At 41.2% G+C, this 15,728-nt stretch overlaps 1 long non-coding RNA gene across 3 annotated transcripts in view; it reads left to right on the top strand.

Moving 5' to 3' along the window:
• LOC110257807 (uncharacterized) overlaps positions 1-15,728 on the top strand; it is a 222,429-nt gene that overhangs the window by 157,321 nt on the left and 49,380 nt on the right. For all 3 annotated transcript variants that reach the window (XR_014835145.1, XR_002340804.2, XR_014835146.1), the window contains one exon: positions 121-217. This is a non-coding gene — a long non-coding RNA (uncharacterized LOC110257807). The remainder of the gene's footprint in view (positions 1-120; positions 218-15,728) is intronic.

Consider the following 15,728-nt stretch of genomic DNA (forward strand, 5'->3'; position numbering starts at 1 on the left):
TTTGTGCTGAAAGTTTATTCTCATAATAAGGAATAAGGCACATTTTGATAAAATAAATAAGAAAGCAGGGCTGTTTGTTTTAACTTTTCCTATGTCTCATTTTCCATTCTCTGATTTCAGCATCAGCCTAGAGAATGAGAGCAGCAAACAGCCTTTGGAATTTGGGCAAGTTCTTTTACCTGGGACTCATCATCTGTGTCATGTGAAAAAGACAATGGTGAGTTTGATTAAAACAAGACTTTTTGGAAAAATGATTTACCAATGCAGAAATTGCTTCAAGAGAGAAAGCCCTAGGTGTGTTTTCAGAAACCCAGTGTTGGTTCTGTGATTGGCAGGGCTTGGGGATCGGAATCTTCTGTGTATATAATGAAGCCACTGGGAACCTGATCTGCCTCGACCTTTGATCTGCAGAGGTCAGGATTTCAACTGGGAAGTTTGTTGATTTATTTCTTGGTTTCCTGGTGTCTGGTTTGCCAATCATGAACTCAGTTCAAAAACCCCATCTGGGAGTTCCCGTTGTGGCTCAGTGCTTAAGGAACCCAACTAGTATCCATGAGGGTTTGGGTTGGATCCCCAGCCTAGCTCCGTGGGTTGGGGATCCGGCATTCCCATGAGCTGTGGGGTAGGTTGCAGATGAGGCTCAGATCTGGAGTTGGTGTGGCTGTACGTCTCCAATTCGACGCCTAACCTGGGAACCTCCATGTGCTGTGGGTTCAGCCCTAAAAAGACAAAAAGACACAAACAAAAACACCCCCTCACCCCCGCTGAAACCCTCTCAGTTAAAATTGCCACACTGAAAGCATTTAGATGAGAGTCCAGCCATGCATCATAATGTTGAGATGGCTGACTCGCTGTAATGTTGGGCCAACGTGTTTGATCTTCGTCCCAGCTGGAGAAAATCCACTTAGCCTTCCAGCTCCTCCACAAAGTCTACTGTGATAGCCCTGCTTTCAAGCTTCCATCCCAAGCAGGGAGTAGTTTTTCCTTCTTTTAGGGTTTGTAACACTTGGGGCTATTTACTCCCAACACATAGGGCCATCTTACCCCCCCCCCCATGGTATAAATTCCTTGAGTTTGGGGACAGTACGTTGTTAATCATTGGGTTCCCCAAACAGGTTAGCAGGGGGTCTACCACAAAATACATGCTCGCTAACCTTTCTTTGGTAATCCAGTCATTATTACTATGCAGGTTACTTGTGCCTAGTTTTTAAACTTACATGGTTCCCCAAGCTTGATTTAAAAAGCGGCTCCCCGGCCCACTCTCCCCACTCATTCCCTGCTTCCCACAGCAAGTAGCTTCCACTAACTGTTCGGAAGCTGATCTTCATGCCTTCTAGGTTCTATACTGACATCAACGCTTCTTCATTGTTCACTTTCTCCCCTAAGCAGTGGCTTCCCAGTTTGGAGGTTGATGGTAGAGCGCTCTTTTCTGTGTCACCACCTCCTTGCCCCCACTGCCCTCATGTGCCCCCCCCCCCACCATCATTCTATCCTGGAAAGAATCATTCTAGAACTTGGTTTAAATCAAGATTCAGAGTTGGCGTGATCGTGACGAGGGAATGCTGGTGATCAAGGAGCCATCCAAACTGTGACAGACTCCCTCTGGAGGGAGAAATGGTCTTTGAGTTTTTTTGGTGGGCTTCGTTTTCTAGGCATGTATGAGATGCACTGTCAAGCCTTACCTTGGTTTTATCTCTCTCTTGCGTGCGTTGAAACACACCAGGAGGTATGTCCATTTCATCTTTGGAAAATCTTTCACAGAGCTTCTGCCAGTTTTGTCTCTCCACCACCCTGATGTCTCCCTGACCCAGCATCTTGAGGTTTCTCTCTGCCCCAGATACCCTATTTCCTCTCATCAGTTTCTTTTCTTTTCTTTTTTTGGTCTTTTTTGCCTTTTCTAGGGCAGCTCCTGCGGCACATGGAGATTCCCAGGCTAGGGGTCCAATCGGAGCTGTAGCCACCAGACTACGCCAGAGCCACAGCAATGCGGGATCTGAGCCGTGTCTGCAACCTACACCACAGCTCACAGCAACGCCAGATAGTCAACCCACTGAGCAAGGGCGGGGACTGAACCCGAAACCTCATGGTTCCTAGTCAGATTTATTAACCACTGTGCCATGATGGGAACTCCTTTTTTTTTTTTTTTTCATCAGCTTTCTAATGGACTATTTTCTATGGTGAAGTGTATCCCTTGGTTGGTTTCTGAGAATAGGTTTATGGGACATTCATTGGAGACATTACATGGCTGAAAAATGTCTTGATCCTTTATTGATCTGGCCCTGGAATTCCATGCCAAATGTCATTTTCCTGCAGCAAGGGGAAAGCATTGCTTTATGTCTTCGGTTTTTTTTTTGTTTGTTTGTTTTTGTTTTTTTTGTGGCACCTGCAGCACATGGAGGTTCCCAGGCTAGGAGTTGAATCGAAGCTGCATTTGTGACCTACACCACAGCTCACGGTAACGCTGGATCCTTAACCCACAGAGGGAGGCTAGGGATCAAACCCACATCCTCATGGATACTAGTTGGGTTTGTTAACCACTGAGCCATGCTAGGAACTCATAGGTGTCACTTTAATTTGCTTCAACTTCCATCTGGTGTTGCTCTTTGAGTGGCACTCTGATTCCTGATCCTTGGGTCACAGTTGGTCCTTCTTCCTCCCTCTCTCCAGACAGTCTGACCATCTTCTCTTGGTGCTTAGTGGCCTCAGATTTCACGACAAGGTGACTTGGTGTGAGTCTCTTGTCAAGCCCTGGATTCGCTGTGGGAAACTTTCCAAATCGCAACATGGAGGCTCTCATTTCTGGAAAAATCTTCTTGAATCATTGGACCATTTCCAAGTCCCTGTTTTCATTGTTCTCTACTTTGTAACCCCTATTTTTTGAATTTTGTGTTTCTGGACATTTAATGTCACTTCCCTGTCCTCATTTTTTTTCTTCTCCCATTTTCCCTTTTTAAGGCAATGTTGTGGTAGATGTTGTCAACTTAAGAGTATTTCATTTCTGCTATCATACTCTCAATTTCTAATAGCTGTTATTTTTATTCTGCGTTCCTTTTTCATGGCATCTGTCCTTGTTTCATGCATGTGATACTGTTTCTCCAAGGATATTAATATCCTTGAATTTTTCATCTCCTTGCATAGTTTCTTCTTGCTCCATATTTTTTCCTTTTATGTTATATACCACTTCCCTCAAATGTTGGGCAGTCCTGGACTGTATGTGTAAGAGTAGGGCACTAGGGCTGACAGGAAGCTCTGAGCATTTGGATGGAGCTACTGACCAAAGGCTCAGTTCTAAGCCAACTGGCCTGCTTGATCTGGAACTTCCTGATAGCCATCTCTTTAGACGTGTTTCTCTCAAGCTGATAAGATTTCTCTGGGAGGACTCTTACATTCTCATCTCGTCGAACCGTGCAGAATTAATTAGCATCACGGGAAGCTGGGTGAACTTGTAGAGTTCGTGTCGGTATTGAGAATGTGTGTGTATGTATGTATATATGTGTGTATTTATTTATTTTGTCTTTTTTCTTTTTAGGGCCATGCCCGTGGCATATGGAGGTTCCCAGGCTAGGGGTCGCATTGGAGCTGTTGCTGCCGGCCTACACCACAGCAACACAGGATCCGAGCCGTGTCTGCAACTTACACCTCAACTCACAGCAACACCAGATATTTACCACTGAGCGAGGCAAGGGATTGAACCTGCGTCCTCATGGATAGTAGTCTAGATCGTTAACCACTGAGCCATGACAGGAACTCCAAGAATCTGTATTTTTATTAATACCATTGTCCACAGCGTGGAATCCTTGCCCTAACCTAGAGTTTCTCAACCTTGGCACTATGGACATTTTGGGTGGCATGATTCTTTATCGTGGGGGCTGCTTTGTGTAGGATGTTGAACCATGTCTTTGGTCTCTACCCATTAGATGCCAGTAGTACCCATACCCTGAGTTGTGACAAAGATGTCTCCATGCATTGCCGAATGTTCCCTGTGGGACAAAATCACCCCAAGTTGAAAAGCACTTTCCCAGGCTAGAGGCTCCCTGGTTGTCTCTTTTCTAAGAATAAACACCCCATTTTTGTTCTGGGTTTAGTGGATTTAGAGCCTGTTTGGAGGATCTCAGCTCTTTCTTAAATAAACACTCTACTAACTCTTGTATCATTAGCTCCACATTTGCACTTTTTTTTTTTTTTTTTTTTTTTTTTGGCTGGAGTGTCTAGGTCAATCAATTCCTGAGCCTTTGGGCGTTCCCTAATGCTGGTTTTCCCCTGGCTTTCTCCATTGCTGCTCTAGGTTTCCATTTTCTTGGGCCTGTGAAATCAATTAGCATATCCATCTGCTCACCAGCTGCTGAAGTTTCCTTCCCATTATCTCTTTTCCTTTGTTGTGCTGGGTGTCTGCCTTTTGCTTTGTGACTATTGACAGTCATGAGAGCTCAGGAAAGGATTTGAGGAAGGGGAAGAGGTAGTAGTGTGTATTAATGGGAAGCGGAATCAACCATTTCCAAGTTGGAGAAATGTGGCCTATAATTTTTTTGGAGGGGACACAGGGAGGGAGCTGCCTTAGGAGAACTGTAGGAGGGAGCAGTGGCTAATATGTGTTTTCAATCTGCCATGTTTAAGCAAAAGTGCCTGCTCAGTGGATCTATGCTGAATGAATAGATGAATGAATGTTAGATATTTTGTAACCTACTTTTGTAGGAGCTTGAGTAATTGAAAGTCAGCCTACTTCAGTACTCCAAAGACCAATCCAAATGGTCATGTTTCCATCAAATTATGTGGTTGGTACACAAAACATTTAAAAGGGAGGTGGAGGAGTTCCTGTTGTGACTCGGTGGTAAGGAACCTGACTGGTATCCATGAGGACACAGGTTCAACCCCTGGCCTCACTCAGTGGGTTAATGATACCACGTTGCCATGAACTGTGGTGTAGGTTGCACATGTGACTTGGATCCTATGTTGCTATGGTTGTGGCGTAGGCTGGTGGCTACAGCTCCAATTCAGCCCCTAGCCTGGGAACCTCCATGTGCCATGGGTGCGGCCATAAAAAGACAAAAAATAAAATAAAAAGGAAAGGTGGTGGGCATGGGGAAGAAGCCTACTGTGGTATCTGGCTTCCACCTTGGCTTCTTGCCAGTATTCTTTAGTGAACCATTGGTTCTTTGCTTGAGAACGTGGCTCACAGTGGTGTGGTATCAGTCCCCTCATGTTTCACAGATGGGTCATGAAAATCTGTCCTCATCTTTCCTGTCTGAGAAAAGCAGAGGAGGAGAACTGAGTTTCAGAGAACATGGTGGATGGACCTGCTCAATTCCAGTGGCCTTAGCTTAGCCTGCTCTCCATGCCCCACTCCCATGCTTATCAATTACAGGAAGTGTGGGGTGGTTCTTTCCTGGCCCCTCCCTTCCTTAGCTCCAGATTTTGTTCTTTCATTGGTTTACTATACCCTTAGGCCCAGTGAGAGGAGTCTGGGTGGAAGGGGTTAGTCTATTTACTGTGGCTCAACTGCGTTATCTAATTTAGAAAGACAAACTCAGCAAGTCATCGGAATCTTTGGATTAGACTATACCAACTGGTACCAAATTTACCTCTGGTATGGAATACACTTTATAACAAAATATTGTCACTGCCTGAATCATAAATGATTAGTTTGACTTCGTAACCTTTCTTTTTTTGTTGTTTTTTTGTGTTGTTTTTTGTCTTTTTGTTGTTGTTGTTGTTGTTGCTATTTCTTGGGCCGCTCAAGTGGCATATGGAGGTTCCCAGGCTAGGGGTTGAATCGGAGCTGTAGCCCCCGGCCTACACCAGAGCCACAGCAACTCGGGATCCGAGCCGCGTCTGCAACCTACACCACAGCTCACAGCAATGCCGGATCCTTAACCCACTGAGCAAGGGCAGGGACTGAACCCGCAACCTCATGGTTCCTAGTCGGATTCGTTAACCACTGCGCCACGACGGGAACTCCGACTTCATAACCTTTCTTCTTCCAAAACACAACAATATTTTGTGGGAAAATTTCTGATAACACACTTTCCTCCTTGAAGATTAGATAATCCCAAACAGAACTTGAAACTATGAATCATTTTATAAAACATTTCTTAGATGATTGTAGCTTAAGTAATACAAACAATATAGAGGTTTTTACTACTGTCATAGATACTCTAATTATCTTGGCTTTCCTGGCATTCCATAGGATGTCACTCCTTTGATGTATTCTGAAGGTAGGCATGATCAGATGACTCAGATTGGTTTTTTAAAAGGGGAGGAGATGCTCTGAGTCACTATACAATTTAGTATTTACCCTTTGCCTACCTTATTTATCATGGAACAAAGTCCAGATGGTGCTTCCATCAGCCTGGTTGCCTGAGCAATTGCAGTGAGCGTAAAACTACAAACTTCAGTTGGACATATAATACAAGAAAGAATGAGATTTAACAAATTTTTATTAGAGTATAGTTGACTTACAATGTTGTGTTTCAGGTGTACAGCAAAGTGAATCTGTAATACATATACATATATCCATTCCTTATCAGATTCTTTTCCCATATGGGTCACTGTAGAGTATTGGGTAGATTTCCCTGTGGTATACAGTAGGTCCTTGTTACTTACCCATTCTGTATATAGTTCTGTGTATATATCAATCCCAACCTCCTTATCCCTCCCCCAGTGTTTCCCCTTTGCTAACCATATACTTGGTTTTGAAATCTTTGAGTTACTTTCTGTTTTGTGAAAAAGTTCTTCTGTATCTTTTATTATATTCTACATATCAGTGGTCTCATGATATTTGACTTTCTCTGCCTGACTTACTTCACTTAGTATGATACTAACAAGGTCCACCCATGTTGCCACGAATGACTTTTTGTTCTTTTTTATGGCACAGTAATACTCCATTGTATGTATGTACCACATCTTTATCCATTCCTCTGTTGATGGACGTTTAGGTTGGTTCCATGTCTTGGCTATTGTATATAGTGCTGCAGTGAACACTGGGGTGCATTTTCTTTTTGAATTATGATTTTCTCTGGATATATGCCCAGGAGTGGGATTGCTGGATCATATGATAGTTCTATTTTTAGTTTTTTAAGGAATCTCCATACTGTAAGACAGAATGAGATTTTTGTTGGATGAAGCACTAAGATTTGGAAGCTCTTTGTTACTGTAGTATCATCTAGTCTCTACTGACGGATACAAACTTGATACTTCGTGGAGTTGGTATAAATCAGAAATGTTGATAAAATTTTCCAGTGAAATACATGGAGAAAAGAGAGAGAAGAAAAACTTCTTGGTTGGAACCTGGGTTGAGAGTCCAGCTTGGCCTCTCCTTCCCTTGCTGTATATTCCTGAAACACCTTCTCCCAGTCTTATCTGAAGACACTTTGAAAACCATGACTAGACTCCCAAGTGAGTATCAAGAAGTTTTCACGATAAGAGTTTTAGGCTTGCCTTTTATCCAGCAGCAATGGGAAAAATCTATTCCATAACCACTAAATAATAAGCTAAAACTAATTATAATCAGGCAAATGAAATAAAAACTGAAACAACAGGGGTACTTTCCCAGTGAATGTTACCGTAATCACATCCACATGGGTTCAGTATGAAGCCAGGGTTATGTGCTTGCATTTCCATATGCAGCAGAACTTTGAGAGCAGGACCGAATTTCAACGGGGGAACTGGAAGTTGCCATGTTGACTTGTCCTGCGCTGGGTCTGATCTCATCTTCTCCACCTTACCTAATGACTCATCTCCATGTCATTGTGACATTTTATTCAGAGTTAGAGAGGTCTCAATGCTTTCAAGCATCCTCAAATGTTAGGGTGTCCTCCTCCTTTGAGAATCGAAATGAAACCATGGATTCCAGAGGAAAGAGTCACATCTACACACTTAATATGTGCTTCACATTGCAAGAGTTGTAAGGCTTGCCTGAACGCTAGCTTAAGAAATCCTAATCAGATAGTTGTTTAAATTCACCCAGAATGAATTTGGTCTCTGGAAGATGTGTATATTTCTTTATTTGGTCAAGATGTATGTGAAGTAGGGACAATATATTTAATAATCTCATATAATAGTTAATATGCTAAGAGCAGCTCAAATGGTGGAATTCTTTAATTCCATAAATTTTGATAGAGGTAGAAAATAAAAAAAGCAGGGAATCATGTGTAATCCTACAGTGTCTGTCCTTTCATGACTGGCTTATTTCACTTGGCCTAATGTCTTCAAGGTTCATCCATGTTGTAGTATATGTTGGAATTTCCTTCCTTTTTAAGGCTGATTAATACCCACTGAGTGAGCGTATAGACCACATTTTGTTTATCCATCCATCCATCTATTGATGGACACTTCAGTTGCTTCCACCTTCTAGCTGTTGTGAGTAATGGTGCTGTGAAAGTGGGTGTCCAAATATTTAAGTCCTTGCTTTCAACTCTTAGCAATATATATCTGGAAGTGGACTCGATGAAACACGTTGTAATTCTACTTTTAAATTTTGGGGAATTGCTACACTGCTTTCCATAGCAGCTGCACCAGTTCACATTCCCACCAGCAGCGTACAAGGGCTTCTCCATGTGTCTACCCACACTTACTTTTTGTTTTTTTGATAACAGTCATCCTAATGAGTGTGAAGGGTATCTCGTCATGGTTATGATTTGCTTTTCCTTAATCCTTGGTGCAGCTGAGCATCACTTGATGTGATTATTGGTTGTTTTTATATCTTTGGGGAAATGTCTGTTCAAATTCTTTGCCCATTTTTTAAATTGGTTTTTTTTTTTGTTTTGTTTTTGTTGAGCTCTAGGTGTTCTTAATATATTCTGGATATTAACTCTTGATCAGATAGATAATTTTCAGATATTTTCTCCTAGTGGCCTTTTCACTTTGATAGTGTTCTTTGCACAGAAGTTTTCAATTTTGATATAGTCAAATTTATTTGCTGTTATTTGCCAAGAAATCATTTCTAATTCTAAAGTTACAAAGCTTTCTTCCCATGTCTTCTTCTAAGAACTTTATAGTTTGGCTCTAGTGTTTAAGTCTGATCCATTCTGAGTTAATTTTTGTATTTGATGTAAGGTAAGGGTTCAACTTCATTCTTTTGCACTTGGATGGCCAGTTTTTTCCAAAGTCTGTCCTTTCCGCATTGAATGGTCTTGGCTCACTTGAAATTCACTTGGCCATATATACAAGGGTTTATTTCTGAACTCCCTATTCTAGTCCATTAGAATGTATATGTTTTTTTATTACTTTTTTATAGGTGTATGACAATCATCACAACCAAATTTTACAGCATTTCCATCCCAAACCCTCAGTGCATTCCCCCCCCACCCCCCAACCTGTCTCCTTTGGAAACTTAAGTTTTTGAAAGTCTGTGAGTCAGTATCTGTTCTGCAAAGAAGTTCATTGCGTCCTTTTTTCAGATTCCGTATGTCAGTGAAAGCATTTGATGTTGGTGTCTCATTGTATGGCTGACTTCACTTAGCATGATAATTTCTAGGTCCATATATGTTGCTAAAAATGCTGGTATTTCATCCCTTTCAATGACTGAGTAATATTCCATTGTGTATATGGACCACCTCTTCTTGATCCACTCCTCTGTCAATGGACATTTAGGTTGTTTCCATGTCTTGGCTATTGCAAAGAGTGCTGCAATGAACATTGGAGAACATGTGTCTTTGCGAGTCATGGTTTTCTCTGGGTAGATGCCCAGGAGTGGGATTGCTGGATCAAATGGTAGTTCTATGTTTAGTTTTCTGAGGCATCTCCATACTGTTTTCCACAGTGGTTGCACCAATTTGCAATCCCACAAACAGTGTACTAGGGTTCCTTTTTCTCCACACCCTCTCCAGCACTTACTGTTTGTAGACCTTTTGATGATGGCCATTCTGGCTGGTGTCAGGTGGTACCTCATCGTGGTTTTGATTTGCATTTCTCTAATGATGAGTGATGTTGAACATCTTTTCATGTGTTTTTTGGCCATCTGTATGTCTTCTTTGGAGAACAGTCTGTTTATATCTTCTGCCCATTTTTTAATGGGGATGTGTCTTTCTTGCTTGCTTTTTTTTTTTTTTTTTTTTTGGTATTGAGCAATAGGAGGTGTTTATAAATTTTGGAGATTAATCCCATGTCAGTTGCTTCATTTGCAAAGATTTTCTCCCATTCTGTGGGTTGTCTTTTTGTTTTGTTTAGGGTTTCCTTTGCTGTGCAGAAACTTTTAAGTTTAATTAAGTCCCATTTGTTTATTTTTGTTTTTACTGTCATTACTCTAAGAGGTAGATCTGAGAAGATGTTGCTGTCGTTTATGTCGGAGAGTGTTTAGCCCGTGTTTTCCTCTAAAAGTTTTATAGTATCTGGTCTTATATCTAGGTCCTTAATCCACTCGGAGTTTATTTTTGTGTATGATGTTAGGGAGCGTTCTAATTTCATTCTTTTCCATGTGGCTGTCCAGTTTTCCCAGCACCACTTACTGAACAAGCTGTCCTTTCTCTGTTGTACATTCTTGCCTCCTTTGTCATAGATGAGTTGGCTGTAGGTGTGTGGCTTTAATTCTGGGCTTTCTACCCTGTTCCCCTAAACTTTATTTCTGTCTTTGTGCCAGTATCATACAGTTTTGATGACTATTGCTTTGTAATATAGTCTGAAGTCAGGGAGCCTGATAACTCCAGCTCCATTTTTCTTTTTTAGGATGTCTTTGGCTATTGTGGTTCCTTTGTGCTTCCAAACAAACTTTAAAATATTTTGTTCGAGTTCTGTGAAAAATGTCCTTGGTAATTTGATAGGGATTGCATTGAATCTGTAGACTGCCTTGGGTAGTATAGTCACTTTGATAATATTGACTCTTCCAGTCCATGAGCATGGTCTGTCTTTCCATCTATTTGTGTCATCTTTGATTTCTTTCATCAGTGTCTTAGAGTTTTCAGAGTACAGATCTTTGGTCTCTTTAGGTAGGTTTATTCCTAAGTATTTTATTCTTTTTGATGTGATGGTAAATGAGATTGCTCCCCTAATTTCTCTTTCTGATCTTTCATTGTTAGTATATAGAAATGCCATCAATTTCGGTGTATTAATTTTGTATCCTGCGACTTTGCCAAATTCATGGATGAGCTCTAACAGTTTTCTGGTAGAGTCTTTAGGATTCTCTAGGTATAGTGTCATGTCATCTGCAAATAGGGATAGTTTTACTTCTTCCTTTCCAATTTGGATTCCTTTTATTTCTTTTACTTCTCTGATTGCCGTGGCTATGACTTCTAAAACTATGTTGAAGAGTAGTGGTGAGAGTGGACATCCTTGCCTTGTTCCTGATCTCAGCAGGAAGTCTTTCAGCTTTTCACCATTGAGAATGATGTTCGCTGTAGGTTTATCATAAATGGCTTTTATTATGTTGAGGTAGGTTCCCTCTATTCCCACTTTCTGAAGGGTTTTTATCAGAAATGGATGTTGGATTTTGTCAAAGGCTTTTTCTGCATCTATTGAGAGGATCATATGGTTTTTATTCTTCAGTTTGTCAATGTGGTGTATCACACTGATTGATTTGTGGGTATTGAAGAACATTTGCATCCCTGGGACAAATCCCACTTGATCATGATGTACAATCCTTTTAATGTATCGTTGGATTCAGTTTGCTAGTATTTTGTTGAGGATTTTTGTATCGATGTTCATCAGTGAAATTGGCCTATAATTTTCTTTTTTTGTGGTATCTTTGTCTGGTTTTGGTATCAGGGTGATGGTGGCCTCATAGAATGAGTTTGGGGGTATCCCTTTCTCCGCAGTTTTCTGGAATAGTTTCAGAAGGATAGGTGTTAGCTTTTTTCTAAATGTTTGGTAGAATTCGCCTGTGAAGCCATCTGGTCCTGGACTTTTGTTTGTTGGAAGTTTTTTAATCACAGTTTGAACTTCAGTACTTGTGATTGGTCCATTCATCTTTTCTTTTCTTTTTTTTTTTGTCTTTTTGCCATTTCTTGGGCCGCTGCCGTGGCATATGGAGGTTCCCAGGCTAGGGGTCAAATCAGAGCTGTAGCTAGCAGCCTACACCAGAAGCACAGCAACATGGGATCTGAGCCGCGTCTGCAACCTACACCACAGCTCATGTCAATGCTGGATCCTTAAGCCAGTGAGCAAGGCCAGGGACCGAACCCGCAACCTCATGGTTCCTAGTCGGATTCATTAACCACTGTGCCACGACGGGAACTCTGCGTTCATCTTTTCTATTTCTTCTTGTTTTGGTCTTGGAAGATTGTACTTTTCTAAAAATTTGTCTTTTTCTTCTAGGTTTTCTGTTTTATTGGCGTATAGTTCCATATAGTAGTCTCTTATGACCCTTTGTATTTCATTAGTATGTATATGTTTGTCTTTATAACAGTACCACACTGTTTTGATGACTGCAGCTTTAAAAGTTTGGAAATCAGGAAGTGTGAGACTTCCAAATTTGTTCCTCTTTTGGAAGATTGTTTTGGCTATTTGGGGTCCTTGGAGATTTCATACTAATTTTAGCATGGATTTTCCTACTCCTACAAAACATGGTAGGATTTTGATAGGGATTGAATCTGTAGATGAGTTTTGATAGGAGGGACATCTTAACAACATTACATCTTCCAATCCATGAACACAGGATATCTGTGCATTTACTTGTGCGTTCTTTAACTTTGTTATTGTCCTATAGTTTTTGGTGTAAAAGTCTTTCACCTCCTTGATTAAGTTTATTTGTAAGTATTTAATTCTTTTTGCTATGGTAAATGAAATTATTTCTTCAACTTCCTTTTTGGATTGCTCATTATTAGTGTATAGATAAAGAACTGACTTTAACATGCTGAACTTGTATTGGACAACTTAGCTGAATTTATTAGCCTTAACAATTTGATAGGGGTAATGTTCAGGATTTTCCATATTTAAGATAGTGTCATCTATGAACAGAGATATTACTGTTCTTCCTTTTCATCTTGACTGTCTTTATTTTTCTTGCCTAATTGCTCTGATTAGGAGTTCCAGTACTAAGACTAGAATACAAGTGGTAAAAGTGGGCATCCTCGCCCTTATTTCTGATCTTGGAAGAAGCATTTCCCATCTTTAACCACTGTGTATAATGTTAGCTGTGAGTTTTTAGTAATGGTCTTTATTATGTTGAACATTTTCCTTCTATTCCTAGTTTTTATCACAAAAGCGTGAACTTTGTCAAATGCTATTTCTACATCAATAGAGATAATCATGTGATTTTTTTTTCTTTGATGTGGTGAATTACATTTGAGCCCATATCTTTTCAAAACAGGGGATTGAAAAATAGTTTCAAATAAAATTCACACTAAAGGAAGATTTTATGTGTTGTCTTAGTACTATCTGTGCAGATAGATGAGGCCTCTCTACTTTTCCTTTTAAGAAATCCTGTTGATTTCCTAGGCTCCTGTCTTTTGCACCTTCCTTTCCTTGTCTCTGCATGAAAATATTGTCAATTATAGAAATACTTATTTCTTGAGAAAGATTCATCCGTAGAATCATAGATGGTTAAAACTGAAAATGACCTCAGAGTTTATTTTGTAAACCTGTCACAAGGACACAAAGCTTGCTTTTTTTTTAAAAAAAAAAAAAAAACCTTCTATTGAAGTATATTTCAACAGTCTGTTTCATATTTCATTATGTGTTTAAAGCTTGGTACACAAAGCAGAGAAAAGTGAATTCATATATGGGTCTATGGGTGAGTAAGTGCAAAACTATTTCACTTCTAGTGAAAATATGTCTTGCAGGTTTTACTTTTGTGAAAGCTATTTTATTTGTATACATCAGTATGCTAATCAAAAAAAGACAATTTACTTATCTCATTGAGTCCTTAAAACAATCCAGTGAGGTAGATACTATAAATTAAATCATCTTACAGGCTGTATTCCAAAGTCCCAAGTTTCTGGGTGTAGAGAAAGCAATTCCACCAAATTCAGTGAAACTATTGAAGGAGATGAGTATTGTCAATGAAAATAGTTAACTCAAGGAGAGCTATTTGGTGTTTTATTAATCCGGGAGTTAAAGAAAATGCGTGACATGCTGATGATTTAAAGCAAATTTATTTTTTCCGTAATGACCCTAAGCTAGGGGTGAAGAATAACCTTTGTCTTGTATCAAATGCAGTTGATGCCTCTCATCAAACTCTGGGTGTCTGCCCTGCGCCCTGGCTTGAATTCCCGTACCATGCTAAGGGGTTCTTGTCTGTGAAGTCATAAGGAATTAGACTCCCTATGTTTGAACAACTTGCAATGCAGTTTAGGAATTGAGACATAAAGAGGTGAGGAAATAGAACATTTTTTCAGACAATATAGACAATCCTATAAAACTCGCCTGTGCCCACCTCGTGGGACTAATTGTTCCCTTTTTGTTACTTCCATTAGCATTTAATGGGTGCTGTTCCATGACTCCTGCTTTTATGGTTGTTCTTACATGGTTATTGCTCCCCTGTTACTTTGTAGTCCCTCCAGGGTAATAACTGCACAGCCAGCCTTGGCCTGCAGATCTGAGGGGCCTTCACTGACCAAAGGATGAGCATGTGATGAGGGTTATGGGAAATAAGAGTGTAAATACCAGGCTTCGCTCTTACCAGGTGCCGCTCTCGTTCCCTACCCACTTGGCCCCAGGTTTTCGGGGCCCATGTCTACAGCTACCCCACAGCTACACTTTGAACCTCCAAATAAATTGCTCTTGGCTGTAAGATCCGCACAGTTGAGCTTCCTTGGCTATTACCAACCCAGGTTCACTTTGCCTGCAAGCAGCAAACCGATATGCTGAGATGTCGAGCTTGGCAGCCAAGACGAGGTTTAGTTTTATTCGCAAAGCAGCCAAGCATCGGGTCTGGAGACCAAGTCTGAGATCGACCTCCTTGAAAGCGAGAGAGGCTTGGGATGTTTACAGGGTAACGAATGAAGAAGCAGGGAGGTCTGAGGGCTAGGGAGGGTGGGAAAGGACGATAAGGACATGGGTGCAGTAATGGTCATTCTGCTCAGGCATAACTAAGCCACGGGCCTCGGCGTGTTCAAAAATGGAGGTGCTTAGTGTGATGCGAGCATGGAGTTTCTGGTCCTTTCATGGCGAGGCCTGGACACTCACGCATGCCCAGTTGGAGGATCAGTGGGCCTATCCAGTCTTAAGGAGCTCAGCTCAAACTAGACGTAGCTGACCCTACGTTCCTGGAAACAACTCGGAGAAACACACTGTTCAGGCTCCATGCCGCTTGGAGGACCTGCGAGTCTTAAAATGACCTTGAGCAGCGAAGGCAGGGAAGATGGATTTGGCTCATGATTACCCACAGTTAAAAAACCAAGCACCTTGCCTGGGACTCCCCCCCACAAGTGTCTGGCCTTTTCTCTCCTTTTGTGCCTTTGCCCCATCACCATCTTCCTCTATGATGTGGGACAATAATGGGAGTCGCATCATCTAAGAGCCGATGCACATGCTCAGGGCATGGGATTTCCAGCCACTTGACCCTGAGATCACATTCTAGCTCTGCCACCTACGCTTGGATCTTGGGTTAATGACATCTCCTTCCTGACAATCCAGTTGCCCAGGATGAAGTGCACACAAGGTCTGCCTTGGGGAATTCTGGTGAGGTTCAAGGCAGAGAATATACACCAGGCACGCAGCTCAGAACTGCCCGCCCAGCTGCTCCCCTTACTCGAAGAGCAATAGTTGAGTCATTGCCATGTCTATTTGGGATTTTGGGACCATTTAAATTCTTTAGCTTCTTAGGTTCCGATGCCTGTTGCCCTCATGGCAGAGACAAA

Source organism: Sus scrofa, chromosome X, assembly GCF_054392235.1.
Source record: "Sus scrofa isolate SSC_HxYL_T2T_F1_AM1 chromosome X, Sscrofa_HxYL_maternal_Yorkshire_Landrace_v2.0, whole genome shotgun sequence".
NCBI lineage: Eukaryota > Metazoa > Chordata > Mammalia > Artiodactyla > Suidae > Sus > Sus scrofa.